We start from the raw sequence: 15908 nt of genomic DNA on the forward strand, positions 1-15908 counted from the left end.
GTTCAATAGCTCCCAAAAGCACACCAAGCCAATTGTTGAGAGGAACCATCACATCACCTGGAGCCTGGCAGAACTGATACAAAAAAAATCTCCCAACAAAAATTTAATTTTTTTTCCTAAACAACTAAGTACAGCACATCCTAGACCAGGGGTGAACAAACTGTTGGTATTTTGGGATAGTTGTGGGTGGATCCTTGGGCTGGTGGCAGATAACCACGCCCCTGGGGGAAGATCCCGAGAGGGACCACCAGTCAGGCTCAGAGTTTGGAGACAGACACACACTAGTTCTTTTATTAAACAATATATTGAACCACCAGAGGTGGCAGTAGTGAGCTGGAAGCGCCCGGCTGAGTTGTAGTCCCTCAGATACTGGAACAGCAATCCCAGGATGGCTGAGCTCTAGAGAAACTAGATATAGTGAATAGGCAGGGTGTGCAGAGTTCATGTACTGATCCTTGATGGTAACACTCACACAGTAGTCTCATAGAAGCAGCCCAGGAGCTGGAATGAATAGGCCCTCGAGGAGCGAGTACCTGGTTCCAGGGAAAGCTCTGAGAGAGAGATGGTAACTCACGGATGTTGTAGGCAGCGACTTCCTGGCAGAAGGTTGTCCAGAGACAAGTCCGGGAACAAGATACCTCGAGGAGCGAGTGCTGGTTCCTAACTGCAATCTGAGGCCCCCGAGGAGCAGGTATCCCTGGTAAGTCCAAGGAGGCATAGTAGCTTGGTAGTGAACCGTAGTCAGCTCCTTGCTAACTCCATTAGTTAGCAAATTCAAAACCTTCTTATCCATGCGGATGACGTCACCTCAGGGGGACGCCCCTGAGATTCGCGCCACTGCTGGTACTTCAGTCGGGGCCGCACCGCGTGCACGCCCCTTAAGCTTCCTGGGAACATGGTGGAGTGCAGCGTTGAGCCGGTCCGGGGACGCCGGAGAGGGTCGGCCGAATGACGGCATGGCAACCAAAGCTTCCATCGAGCGGAGAGGGAGTCGCCAAAAGAGGTAAGAGGGCAGAATGGAGATGTCAGGCAGCGACGGTCGCAACACTAAGCTGCAGTCCCAATTCTATCCATGCAATCAATCAGGCGCCCCTCTCCAAGTTTGATTACATCTCTGAAATATCCTGGATTCTTGGTCTAATGTTTTTTGTTTGTTTTTTTTAATATGTTTTTTATTAGGGTAATGTACACATAACACTGTACAGTATCAATAGGTTAGAACATAACATTAAAATAATACAGTAATGATACATCCTGTCATCTGTTCATCACGGGATCATAGGTTTTTCCTGGGGTTTCACCGCTATGCCTATATGTCATTACACTCGTTATACATACAGAGAACAAAATAAACCTAATAAATCAAAGCAGTAGGGCCTCCATCTGGCAAAGAACCCCACTCCAGAGATCCATATTATGTGAAACTGGTAAACAGACCTTTAAACATGCAATAAACCCATGGCAATAAGGGTGACTGTTATCCAAGCTTCTAACCTGAGAAGGCAACGATGTCATAACCAATACAATAAAACATCCCCCAGTTTGTGAGCAGGAATCGTTAAACATCTTGTATCCCGAATAAGAGGATAGAAAAAAAAAAAAACGGAATGCAACATGTAAGTGTTCAGAGTGTCGCTAACTATGAACCCCTTGTTTGATTATATATTCCTTGTTTGTCATTCCCCCCCTCCCCCCCACCCACACAAGTGCCCTATCGAAATGTAGAAAGAAAGCATATAAGTATCTCATCACTCAACCTTGTTCACTATTCTCCAACTCCAGCAGGTCTGCATTCATTTATTGAATCATAAACAGCAAGACTTATACTTATACTTGAAGTCCATCCGCGTCAGATAGCAGATTACGCTGAAGTAACTGGTATCTCCGTCGGAAGAGCACCACCACTAGCCGCAAGGGGATGGCGGACTTTATTAGGTCCCAAAACCTTTAAAAGAAAGGGTTCCCACGTGGCCTTTATATGCTGTTGAGTACGTCCCACCCTATATTGTCCTGTAATGTCATCAAAACTAGCTAGCTTCAGCATCTTATTGATCCATACTTGGAATACCGGCGGGTCTTTTAGCAACCATACAGACAGTATCACTTGCTTAGCTTGTACTGCAGCTAAAGTAAGGAATCTTTGCTTATCAGTAGGAATTTCCAGAAGCCCATCAGGTAGTTTCCCAAATAGCCAGTAATGGGGCTCAGCCGGTAAGGCAATGTCATAACAGCTTGTACATAAGGCATGGACTTTCTTCCAAAAAACAAGCACCTTGGGACAAAGCCAAAAACTGTGAAAATAGTCCCCTACTGCCGTGGCACATTTCACACATGTATTGGAGGGACAGATCTTCATTTGAAATGCCTTCTGCCTTGAATAATAATAGTGCCATATGAATTTAAACTGGACTTCACGCAGACTGGTGTTTTCCGACGTCTTTGGTATATTTTTCAAATAGGCCTTAATATCATTTATAGAGATATCCAGTCCAACCTGACCCATCCACTTCTGCGCTATCACCTTTGTTGAGGATGTTGGGATAAAGTTCCGAAGCGCCTGTACAAAAAACGAGCATTTAGGTTTCCCTATAATGGGGCCCAAGAATAGAGATTCTAAAAATGTATAATCCTGAGAGGGAAACCTATGTATTCCCAATGCTGTAATGTAGTGTCGGACTTGCATATAGGCATAAATGTCAGAATCCCGTAACTCATATCTCGTCTGTAAGTCCATAAACGTATATAATCCACCTTGAGAGATGTTCACAAATTGACTCAAATATTTTAAGCCTTTGTCCTCCCAGTGACGGAACACCGCATCTCCAAGACCCGGCGTAAATTGAGGATTGCCACAGAGCGGGATAAAAGGGGTCACTGAACTTCTGTTACCTTGTAGCGCACATAAGCATTCCCAAGCTTTCCTACCAGATTCAATGATAAGAAGTTGTGAAATACCAGTTGGAATCAGTCGTCTTGGTACTTGTAATAATGCTAGCAAGTTCATCCCCTGTAGCCAAGCTTGCAGGTGTAATTTTGAGGAATGAAATGAGGTTCCTGCGAACCATTCTTTAATGTGACGTAACATACAGATGAGATTATAACGTCTTAAGTCGGGGCACGCCAAGCCCCCATTGCATAATGGTTCGCAGAGATACTTTAATGCTATTCTAGCTTTTCGGCCCTGCCATATGAAGCTCCTTAGCGCCTTTTGAATCTCCTGAATGTCTTGTTTACTTAACCATAGTGGCAACATTTGTAGAACATAGAGCCACCTCGGTAATTCATTCATTTTGAATAATTGTATTCTGCCTGAAAGAGACAGAGGCATGTGGGACCATCTCTGTAGTCGTTCTTTAAGATTCTTCAACATAGGCTGGATATTGGTTTGATAAATGACATTAACATCTGAGGGAATTAGAACTCCCAGGTATTTAAGGTATGGGCCGGCCCATCTCAATGGGAATCCCCCTTTCCACCCCTGGTGGACATTACCAAATACTGGGATTGCTTCCGACTTGTCCGCATTAATTTTTAGACCTGAAAAAGATCCAACATTTTTCTGATGTAGGAGAACCTGCAGTAAGGAGGCCAAGGGGTTAGTGAGAAATATGAGTAAGTCGTCAGCAAAGGCTGCTATTTTAAAAGAGGTATTATCTACCTCAATCCCTGTGATCCGGTTGTCTGCCGCTATTATGTGGAGTAATGGATCCAGTGATAAGATATATAAAAGCGGAGATAGCGGACAGCCTTGTCGAACTCCCCTTTGTGGTATAAAAGGATTGGTGATTGAACCATTAACTAATAAATGGGAAGTGGGATTATGATATAATAATCTTATATATTGGAGTATATTACCCGTAAAACCGAATCTGCCCAAAACCGAAAACAGATATGGCCACGCCACCCTATCAAAGGCTTTTTCGGAGTCGAAACTAATCGCCATTGAATTTAGGTGATGTATAGAACAATAGGCCATGGCAGTAGTCAAATTAACTATATGGGAACTCGCCGAATGGCCCTTAACAAAGCCCACCTGATTCGTGGAGATGATATGAGGAAGGACACCACTCATCCGATTGGCCAATACATTAGCTAGCAACTTAAGGTCACAGTTCAAAAATGATATTGGCCGGTAGGAAGACGCCTGAGATGGATCTTTACCTGGTTTCGGTAACACAATAATATAGGCTTTGTTAAAATCCGAAGGAAAAAAATCACTTACCAAACCTTCCTGGAAAAAGGAGCATAGGGGTACAGAGATCTGCGTGTTCAGGATTTTAAAATAGTCATAGGAAAACCCATCCGGACCTGGCACCTTCCCTACTTTGCTTGTTTTAATCACTTGAGAGAGTTCCAAAGGCGTGATAGGTTTGTTAAGTACCTCTAATTGCAACGGTGTCAGCTTCGGTAATGTTAGCTGCTTAAAAAACTGGTCTTCCTCCATTAGACCCCCTACGCGGTCCTCCGAGTAAAGTTGAGCATAGAAGGAACGCAAAATTTCCCCCATTTCCGCTTCTGTAATGGCCCATCCGCCTTTTGGGGTCTTCAATTTTGCTATATGGGTCCGACTGCATCTGGCTCGTACCAAGTTCACTAACAATTTGCCCGTTTTGTTTCCATATTTGAAAAAGTTGTATTCCACGAATAGACAACTTTTCTTAGCTCGTTGTTGTAGATGTCCTTGTAAGTCGCCAAGAATGGAGTAATAGTTGTTTCTGGTTACAGAGGACGGATTATTAATTAACTGTTGTTTGGCCTGATGCAAAGAGGTTTCCAATTGCAAGATTGTAGCTTGCAGTCTTTTGTTTCTTGACCTTAAGTAGGAAATAATTTCTCCCCTCATAACGGCTTTGCTCGCCTCCCAAAACAACAAAGGTTCCGCCGTATGTTGGGCATTCTCTGTACAATATCTCGACCATTTTTCTTGCAAAAACGTCTGGAAATCTTTATCATCTTTCATATATGTAGGGAAGTGCCACCATTTAGACTGCGAAGAAGAAGCCCCAAGCTTTAGGTCAACCCAAATCAGTGCATGATCAGATACGCTTGCCGGTCCTATACAGGTATCCGCGACAAGGGGAAATAGAGTGGTCGATCCGAATATGTAATCGATTCGTGATAAGGTTTTATGCACCTTAGAGACGTGAGTATAATCTTTCTCCTCCGGATGCAGTTTCCTCCAATAATCTAAAAGTTGAAGTTGTTGGCAAAATTTAGCCAAGCATGTAGAGGCCCTGTCATTCCTCGTGATCTGCGCTGAGGAGGATCTGTCTAATTGTGAATCCATTACCAAATTAAAGTCTCCAGCTACTAATAGTCGTCCTTGTGAGTTTGTCATTATCTGACCAGTGAGATGATGGAAAAAACTTGGGGTTATCGTGTTAGGTCCATATACCGTGCAGATTGTAATGTCCAGTTTATTTAATTTACCAGTAATAATATGGTACCTGCCATTAACATCTTCAAACTCAGAGGTCAACTGGAAATTTAAAGATTTATGTAGTAGTATAGCGACCCCTGCTTTCTTTCCTTTGGCTGGAGAATAATAAACTTGTCCTACCCAGTCACGACAGAGTTTTTTACTTTCAAGTGCCGACAAATGTGTCTCCTGAAGACACGCTATATAAGTTTTATTTCGTCGCAGATGTTGTAGCACTTTCGTCCTCTTTATGGGGTTACCTAGTCCATTAACGTTTAGACTATCCAAGCGCACTAGAGATGAGGGCATTGGCTAGAACTACATTGATACCCGTTGAAGTTGAAATTTCTTTTGTAATAAGCCAAAGAGCCCCCCAGCCTAAGCTCTTCAGCCCTCTTTAGTTTTTTCCCCATTGTTCCCAACAGGAGATGAGATATTGAACAGTTCAATATGTAACAATATAGTAACATGTACAGTATGACAAAATGGCACTTGTGTTCTCTACATTCCCTTGTCTGCTCCCACCCTCCCCCTAACTCTCCCCCCCTCTTTCTCCCATCTCCCAAAACCATAATCCTTTCTTGAGATCAAGAAAGGAAGAAAGGGCACTAAAGAGATGTGTCCGGACACCCTCCCACCCAAGTTTACATGAGTAAAACAGCAATTGCATCAACCAGTAATGTCATAAACATAACAATGAACATAACAATGAACATTGAGAGGTAAGTGAAAACAAATAAATAAATAAATAAAAACAGGGAAAATACAGCTTGCATGTCCCGGAGATTAACGGCCATCTGCAGGCAACTTCCATCCTCCATCAATATGATCCAAAAAATAAACAAAAGTATATAATCCAGTTAATCCAAACCTGTTTGCCCAGCAGGAGACTGTACTATAGGCGTGGCCATAAAAGCATGGTCTGCAACCAAGAATCAATCCACAGCTCCTGAACTGCAGGAGGGCTGCAGCAAGTGGCCATTTCAACTGCAGGTGTGCATCCAGTTGGGCATATGCGATTGTAATCAGTGTCATCCCTTTCGGTCTATACCGTTCCACGTAGTCACATAAGTAATTAGAGAAAAAAGAAAAAACTAAATTATCCAGACAGATATACAACCTTGTAAGATATTTCCACTCCCTGGTAACTAAATTTGTGCCAATAGATCCACACCGCCTTCGGGTCTTTAGTGTTAGCACTGCAGGATGGCATGGTGAGCGGAGGAGGCTACAAGATCCCCGAGTCTCCAAAAACAAAAAGCCACAAATCTCCAGGAAACAAAACGAACAAAAATAAACTGTCTGACCCTCCTGGATTGGCGAAACTGTTCATATCACAGATATCCAAATGCAATTGTCCTCCCTGCGCCTGTGGATCCCTCCTCGAAGTATCTTGCTTCCAAGCATTAGCTAATATAAGATCCGGGATCAGGCAGCGCAAAAAAAACGAGGAAGAAAAAAAAAACTGTTCAACCATCCTGGCTTTTCCAATCTTGGCTAGATACAGCCCTCCAGTGACACCTGGAGCTTCAATCTCCAGTCAGTCCCTCCGCGAAGGCCTTTGCTTCAGGTAGCGATTTGAAGAGGTGAGCTGAGCCCGCGTGCCAAATCTTCAGATTCGCAGGGTATTGTAGCTGGAATTTAATATTATGCCGGTATAAGTCAGAACAGAGCGGACTAAACATCTTACGCTTCTGCGACAGTTGCACAGAGAAGTCCTGAAACATGCGCACGGAGGTTCCCTGATAAGCCAGATCTTTTTTGGAGCGAGCGGCCTGTAATATTTGTTGTTTAACTGTCCAGTTTAAGATACAGGTGATCACTAATCTGGGCCTTTTTTCTCCCTCCTGACGTCTGCCAAGTCTGTGCGCCCGTTCAACGCATAATTTCCCGGTCAAGTCAGGGAGAGCTAGCACCTCCGGCAGCCATTTTTCTAGGAACGGCCCTAAATTTTGATCTTCTACGGATTCAGGTAGGGCTGTGATTCTGATATTATTTCTTCGCGCCCTATTTTCTATATCGTCCAATTTGTCCGCCGTCTCCCGAGCCACCTTCTCTAGATCTTTTACTTTTTGCTGGAGGATCGAGTTTTCTTCCTCGAGGCTGACTATTCTTGACTCCGCCTGCTCTAGCCGCGGGGGGATGTCCTCGACCGCCCTTTGTAAATCCTGAAATTTGGCAGCTAATTCAGTAAACCGGGAATCTAGCGCGCTCACCACCGCCGCCGTGACTTGTGCCGTGATATCGCTCGGAGACTCCGCCGCCTGCGAGCCCTGCTGATTACTCGAAGAAGGAGACGAAGGATCGCGGCTGATCCCGGGCGCCATTTTGTCCGGCCCTTCCTTACTTTTTTCTTTCTCCTTTTTTCCGCCCCGTAAAGACATAACTGGCTGGGACTTCAACATGTAGCGATCTATAGACATGTACCTCCATTAATATACAGGATAGATGTTTCTTGCTCCGGTATGATGCTGTTTTCTATTGTTTATGGGAGGAGGGTGCCCGGAGCTGAGCCGAAACCCGTCTGTTCAGCTGCACCACATCACGTGACCCCCCTGGTCTAATGTTAAAGTTTTTTTTGCCAACCAATAATGTTCTAGAACCAGTTGCCAAGTAACGAGACAACCATCCTGCCAGCCAGTGACTCAGACACACACAACCAGACATAGACAAACACACAAAGACATTTGCTGTTGTGATGCTGCTCCTGTGCTCATTCGTGACTACCACCTGCCCCCAGCACTGCTGTGTCATTATGTAAAAGCTGATGCTTGTTTCCATCCCTTCCTCAGTCTGCAGCAGCCCCTCCCTCCTTTCCCATTCTCACCCCTTTTTGGCACCCTCGCGCTCCAGGAGACTCACTGGCTCCACAGCCAACTGCCCCTCTCAGAGCTCAGCCCAGCCATCTCAGACAGAAGCCTCACCAACACTGCACAGGCACCTCCTTCTGGCTCATCCCCTCCTTTTCTATTACAGTAGGCTTGCCTCCACCTCTCAGGACCTCCCCCCCCCCACCCCCCTCCAGCCTGTGTGCTGCACAGAGTCTGCTGCTTTTATGGTTCCCCAGGCAAGTGTTTCCGAGTTTTTTCACACCTAAAGGAAACCTACAGTAACAGCCTCCACGGAGCAGACAGTGCGAACATGGAGAGGACTTATATTTATTTATTTATTTAAAGGCTTTTATATACCGATGTTCATGTACTGGTACATATCACATCGGTTTACATAGAACCAAAGTAGGAAATTACATCGAACAAGAGGGTACAAATAACAGGGCTAACTTCGTAAGAACTTATAGATAAAGCTTAGAGCGACTAAAATTATTATAGATATATAGATAACAACTAACAAATAACAAATAATAGTAAGCAAACTCGGATTTACGACAGACTTAATAAGCATGGTTACGTAATAAAGTACAACTGACAGGGGAAATTTATGGTTACAGCATCGGACAGCTAGCTTATTGGAGTTTGAAATGCGTGAATCAAACCCATAGGGAGAGACCTTTAAGTGAAGGCTTTTGTGAAAAGCCAAGCTTTGAGTTTCTTTTTGAACGTTCGGCTACAAGTTTCAAGACGAAGGTCCGTGGGGAGGGCATTCCAGTGAGAGGGACTGGCAGTCGAGAATGCTCGTTTCTTTAGCAGTGACTTGGCTGGAGGTGCATGTAAGGTGCCTAGGTATGTGGTTCTGATAGGTCTCAGTGATGCATGAGGACAAAGTGGGTCGCTTAGATCTAGCGAAGTTTGGGAATGAATGGTCTTGTGGGTTATGGTTAGTACTTTGAATATGATTCTAGATTTAATAGGGAGCCAGTGTAGGTTTTTTAGAATAGGTGTTATGTGTTCTCCTCTACTAGAGTTGGTTAGAATCCTGGCAGCCGAGTTCTGCAACATTTGTAGTGGTTTGGTGGTAATAGCTGGGAGGCCGATTAGCAGAGAGTTGCAATAATCAATTTTAGAAAATAGAATTGTTTGAAGGACTGTTCTAAAGTCCTGAAAATGGAGGAGAGGTTTCAGCTTTTTCAAAATGTGTAGCTTGTGAAAGCATTCTTTCGTTGTGTTTTGACAAATTGTTTGAGATTCAGCCTATTGTCGATGGTAATGCCAAGGTCTCTTATGTGTGTGGGGGAGATCCTTAGCGGTATGATTGGATTGTTGGCAGCCTGAAGGTTGTCATCCAGGGTGATCAGCATAAGTTCCGTTTTTGAGGTATTGAGAACTAAATTGAGGCTAGTGAGGAGGGAGTTTATGGACTGTAGACAATTGTTCCAGAAGTTGATGGTGTTGGAGATAGAATCAGTGATTGGCAACAGGATCTGGACGTCGTCGGCATATATGAAGTGTGTGATCTTTAGACTTGAGAGCAGATGACATAGGGGGAGAAGATAGATGTTAAACAGGGTTGGGGAGAGGGAGGATCCTTGAGGGACTCTGAGGGTGGACTTGACCGGGTGAGAATCCTTGTTGCTTATTCTAACCTTGTATGTCCTGTTGTTAAGGAATGATCTGAACCATTCAAGGGCTGATCCAGAGATGCCTATGTCTGAGAGCCGGGTGTTGAGGATAGAGTGCTTTACAGTGTCAAATGCTGCAGATATATCGAAGTGCCAGGAGGTAGGGGGTCTTTTTCTCCAGTCCGGAGAGGATTCTGTCCGTCAATGATATTAAGAGGGATTTCGTGCTGAGGGATTTGCGGAATCCGAATTGGGCTGTTGTGAGAATCTTGTGGTCTTCTAGGAATTCTGATAACTGTTTGTTAACTATTCTCTCCATAAGTTTGGCGACAAACGGAAGGTTAGTGATGGGGCGATAATTGGCCAGGTCTGCTGGGTTCAGGTTGGGTTTCTTGAGGAGAGGTTTGAGGATGGCTATTTTCAGCGTGTTTGGTACTAATCCTTGGGTTAGCGAACGGTTGATAATCTCTGCTAAGGGCTTCGCGATGATGTTTGGGATGGTGAATAGTAATTTAGATGGAATGGCATCTATCGAATGATTGGAGGGTTTCATCTTTTTGAGAATCTATTCAATTTCTAGTGAGGAAGTGGGTTCGAAGGATTCTAGGTATGCTTTCTGGTTGAAGGGGGGGGGAGGGGGGAAGATAGACGGAGGTTCTATATTATACGTAGCCAGAGGAGCTATCAGCTTAAGGATTTTGTTTTCAAAGAATTGTGCAAGTTAAGTGCATCTGGATTGAGCTTGATCATCAGGGATAACTGGAGAGGTGGGTTTTGTGAGCTCTGAGACATAAGAGAACAGTGCTTTGGCATTGAAGGAAAAATTGTGAATTTTGTGGGCATAAAAATCTCTCTTTGTGCGAAGGATGTTGTTTCTGTAACTGTGCACGAGGGTTTTGTACTCGTTTAGTGTAGCGCTGGATGGTCGTTTTCGCCATGCATGTTCTATGCATGTTATATGGCTGGATGGTCTTTTTCGCCATGCATATTCGCCATGCATGTTATATGGCCAAAAGGGCTAGGAAAGCACTGAAAACCTCACCAATCTCTTTTCCAAAACAGAAGAGAGGGAGCAAAGACAACATGTCAGTGGATCAGCTCCCAAGGAAGCAGGGAGAAATGTGTGTGGTGTGAGCAACCAGCTCAGTTAATTACCTTGGCTGCTGCATGTGGCTGCTCCCAGCACTCAAAATGAATCATATCCAGTGCTCAGTGCACACTCTCCCCGTCTTACTTGGCTTCAAGGACTCAGACGGGGAAGATGAGGAGGGGCTGTGTGTGTACTGTGTGTGCTGCACAAAGTGGCTGCCAACTATCTCTGCCCTGCACGCTGCCCACTAATTACTCCAGGGCTCATGTTGGAGCTAGAAGAGGCGTGCATGATTAGACATGTTCTCAGAAAGGAGTTCCCATCAGTTTAAGAGCCACCGCTGGTATCGCTTGTTGCTGCAAGGTGCTGAGAGCAGAGCCCAGGTGGTGCCCTGGATCAGAGCATCAGGCACTGGTGACATTTCCATGACACCCCATATCAGATCTGGAGGCACACTGGGTGGGGAAACACTGCCATAGTCCCTGCTCTGCCTACCTGCTCCTGGGGAGGAGGAGGGGTACCAGACATGATCCATACTTCCGGCTTCCTCCAGGGATTAAGAAAAAGAAAAATTAAGCCCTGGCCAAGATTATATGTAGCACTATTAGGGAGAGCCTGGCCTACAGCTCCAGATGGAATTCTGCTTTCTCACGTGGGGCCAGGGCATCAGGCACCCTAGGAAAACCTTACAGCCTTGCCCCAGCCCCAGCCCCACCCTTCACATATCCAATTAAAAATTATGCATTTGTAATAAGATTTTACATGAGTCTTCTGAAGTAAAAATATTACCAAATGTTTACTATAATACATGCACTGCTGTGGTGCCAACCAGAAAATCTTGCAAAAAATAAAAATAAAAAGACACTTAGAACTTATATAGCATTAGGACTATTGTAACATGCACAGAGTATGGGCTTGGGCTTGGCACTCAGAAAGCCATGAGTAAATACATTACAGTTACAACATAATAAACCCATACCAAAACAGCACTAAGTGCCAACACTCAAATAGTAAGAACCCTAACCTATGAAAAGATAACACTGCAACTATTACAGCAGACCCTAAAACACCAATACACATCCTGTTAGGAAAAACAGAACAAGCCACACTGCTATAGGTCCCAACACAGAAACTGCACCCTAACAGCATATCTCATCTACAATTGACACAGGCAGAAAACAGACAGACCCTCACCAAATACAGAATAAAGGGACCATAAAGTATGAATAGAACTGAAAACCACAACAAGCCAGACTCAGTATGCAGTGCAACAATGGATAAAGAGAAACATTACAATTCCTCATAAAACATTAAAAAAAAATCAAGAAATATAAAATAATAGTAAAATCATACTAAAAGAAATGAACAAATATTTCCACACAGCTGATGATAGAACATCCAATAAATAAAAGCTAATTTGAAAATGTTTAAAATATTTCCCAAACACCAATAAAATATTTCAAAACAACAGATACATCAAATAACTAAGGATATAAATATCCAACAGTTGGGATACATCTGCTTCTAGTAACTATAAAATATAAATAGAAATGTGCAGACAAAAACTGAACAGGAAACCACAACAAGCCAGACACTGTATATGAAAAGCGGAAACATTACCATTCCTCACAAAACATCAAATAATAAAACCAAGAAATATAAAGTATAATAGTAAACTATACTAAAAAATGAACAAATATTTCAAAACAGATAACAAATATAAAATCCAATATTTAAAAACTTCATTTTTTAAAATTTACTGTTTTGAAATGGTTTTGGTGCTTGGAAGACACATCAAATAACACCCAATAATTAAAAATAAGGATTAAAAATCTTGAGCTCTCCATACCCTAGAAAGTTCAATTTCTAGTTACACTAAGTTTGTCATGGATTAGCAAACGAGAGGTGGATGCATAAACTTTCTCCTTCCTCCATCTCGCAAACACACAGTCAGACAGAAGCACACTCTCTCTCACACACACACACAGACGGAAGCACCTCCCTCTCTCACAGACACACAGAGAAAAGCACACTCCCTCTCTCACACAGACAGAAGCAGGCTCCTTCTCTCAGACAGAAGCACACGCCATCTCTCACACAGACAGAAGCATGTTCCTTCTCTCAGACAGAAGCACGCTCCTTCTCACACACAGAAACACCTTCCTCTCTCAAAGAAGCATGCTCCCTCTCTCACACAGACAGAAGTAAGCATGCTCCTTCTCTCAAACAGAAGCACACTCCATCTCTCACTCAGACAGAAGCACGCTTTTTCTTTCATCCAGATGCACACTCCCTCTCTCACACAGACAGAAGCACGCTCCTTCTCTCATACAGAAGCACGCTCCTTCTCACACAGACAAAAACACCTTCCTCTCTCACAGAAGATGCTCCCTCTTTCACACAGACAGAAGCACATTCCTTCTCATACAGAAACACACTCCATCTCTCACACAGACAGAAGCACGCTCCTTCTCTGACAGAAACATGCTCCCTCTCTCACACAGACAGAAACATGCTCCCTCTCTCTCACACAGACAGAAGTAAGCATGCTCCTTCTCTCAGACAGAGGCACACTCCATCTCTCACCCAGACAGAAGCACGCTCCTTCTCTCACACAGACAGAAGCACACTCCCTCTCATACAGAAGCACACTCCCTCTCACACAGAAGCACACTCCTTCGCTCACACAGAAAGAAGCACGCTCCTTCTCTCACACAGAAGCACGCTTCCTCTCTCACACAGACAGAAGCACGCTCTTTCTCTCGTACAGAAGCACGCTCCATCTCTCACACAGACAGAAGCACGCTCCTTCTCTCAGACAGAAGCACGCTCCTTCTCTCAGACAGAAGCTTGCTCCTTCTCTCATACAGAAACACGCTCCTTCTCTCATACACAAGCACACTCCATCTCTCACACAGACAGAAGCATGCTCCTTCTCTCACACAGATAGAAGCACGCTCCTTCTCTCAGACAGAAGCAGGCTCCCTCTCACAGACAGAAGCACCTCGCTCCCTCTCACAGACAGAAGCACTCTCACTCTCTCACAGACAGACAGAAGCAACTTCCTTGTATCTCCCTCCTACACACAGAGAGACTGAAGCATGCTCCCTCTCACTCAAACATGCACACACAAACACACACCTCTCTCTCACAACTATGCTTTAGTTTTTTTTGTCACCATGCAACCAGCCTCTTTCTCCTTTCTTTCAGCCCTACTGGACTGCAGTTCCTATCTTTGGCCCTGCCGGCCTCTCTCTGTTGAGCAGCTCTTTTTTTGGCTCTGCCGATGGTCCACAGCTGTTTTTACGGCCCCGCTGACCTGGACTCTGGTAGCAGCCTGCAGCTTCGGTCTTGGGACCTGGGGATTGAGGGGAAGGTGTCTTGTGCTGACTGAGGAGAACACGACCCACAGAGCATGTGGCCGCTGCACACAACACTAAGGCAGCCTTGAGAGGAAACAAAAGATGCTGCAGGTTGGTGTTGAGCACAGCAGCCCCGTGGGCATGGGGCCACTGAGACCAACACCAACCACATGGTTGGGCTGACTGACCCACCGGGACATGCCAGAAGCCCTGATAGGCCGATCTGCCCCTGCTCATGTACACACGCACACGCACAAACACACACACACACACACCTGTCAGGCGTCCTCCTTTCTTCTGTGCCTTGGCCGAGTCCACGCTGCTCATTTAATACCAGAGGGGGAAGTGGGAGGAAGCAGCCCTGCAACCATCAGATGCGTTCTGTTACCAAGCCTGTAGGCCTTTTTTCGGGCCACGTCATGTTGGGCTCCATCACGGCCCCACTGCGACGTATTGGGTTCCATCGTGGCCCTGCTGATATCTCCCTTGGGTCATGATAGGTTGGGCTCTGTCATGGCCCCACCAACATCTCTCTCGGGCCACATCGGATGTCACGGCCCCTCAAAAGACCTTGTTCCACAGCAATCCTTCAGCAGAAGTTGAGATGAAGACCATGTGACCAGTGTGACCAGTCCACCAGGAGATGCCAGGTCCCCCCGATAGGCCAATCTGCCCCTGCCAGGCACCACCGAGACCCTGGGAAAAAAATTGTTAAAATTGCAGTTTGTGGCTCCCTAGATAGTGAAGCATAAATTATTATATCCAAATTTATTACCTGTGCATTAATAGGTAACAGCCACCCATTCAGTATGGCGGAAGTTAATAACAGAGGAAAGGTAGATTTCCTCTCCAATAAAACCTCTCTTCTTTGCGGGTTGAGTTTAACTTATTTGCGCTCAGTCATTCTGATACTTTGGATTAACAAAAATTTAGGTTATCCAATGCCACTTGTCTATTAGCATGAAGGGTGAGTCAAAAGTATACATTGTCAGTGTATATGACAGGTCGTATAAATTTGTTATGCACCCAAGTTACCAGTTTTCAAATAAACCCAGCAAAACTATCCGCACACAATTACACCTGCTTTTCTGTGCGTGCATTTTTTAAATCTAAAAGTATGCATTTAAGTCTCAGCCCTGTCCAGTCTCTCCTCTATGTGCATAAAAGTACATGCACACAATGTATGTGTGTGTGTGTTTAATTTACACATGCATTGGTCACAAATTTTCCAAAAGGGCCATTTCTATGTTACCCCGAGCCAAGGGGATTTTCAAAAGGACTTCTACAAGTAATTTTCAAACAGCCCACACAGTGGTAAAGTTTGGGTGTACATGCAGACTTTACCGAGGGTTTTCAAAGCAAGCTTGCGCGCATGGTCGCTTTGGAAATACATGGGTAATTGGCCAAGTTTGCATGTGCACACATTCATCTGCGTAAAGTTACACGTCCTCTTTGGAAGATGTGAATTCCACATGCACGCTCATGCACAGGCCTCGTGAAAGCAAAAATAGTTGTATGTCTGTGCTGATTCTGCCCCCAGCTCCACCCCCAGAATGCTTCTCCTTAGTGCACGTAAAAGTG

The 15908-nt window shown here is 44.6% G+C and overlaps 1 protein-coding gene across 6 annotated transcripts in view; it reads right to left on the minus strand.

Moving 5' to 3' along the window:
• The window catches only part of LOC115079185 (alpha-(1,3)-fucosyltransferase 6-like), a 96617-nt gene that overhangs the window by 42216 nt on the left and 38493 nt on the right, over window positions 1–15908 (minus strand). Inside the window, exon 2 of one of the 6 annotated variants that reach the window (XR_003853218.1) lies at window positions 14603–15023. The exons of the other annotated variants lie outside the window; for them this stretch is intronic. The gene's annotated coding sequence lies outside the window, so the exon portion shown is untranslated. The remainder of the gene's footprint in view (window positions 1–14602; window positions 15024–15908) is intronic. 6 annotated transcript variants of the gene reach the window in all.

This window comes from Rhinatrema bivittatum, chromosome 17, assembly GCF_901001135.1.
Source record: "Rhinatrema bivittatum chromosome 17, aRhiBiv1.1, whole genome shotgun sequence".
NCBI lineage: Eukaryota > Metazoa > Chordata > Amphibia > Gymnophiona > Rhinatrematidae > Rhinatrema > Rhinatrema bivittatum.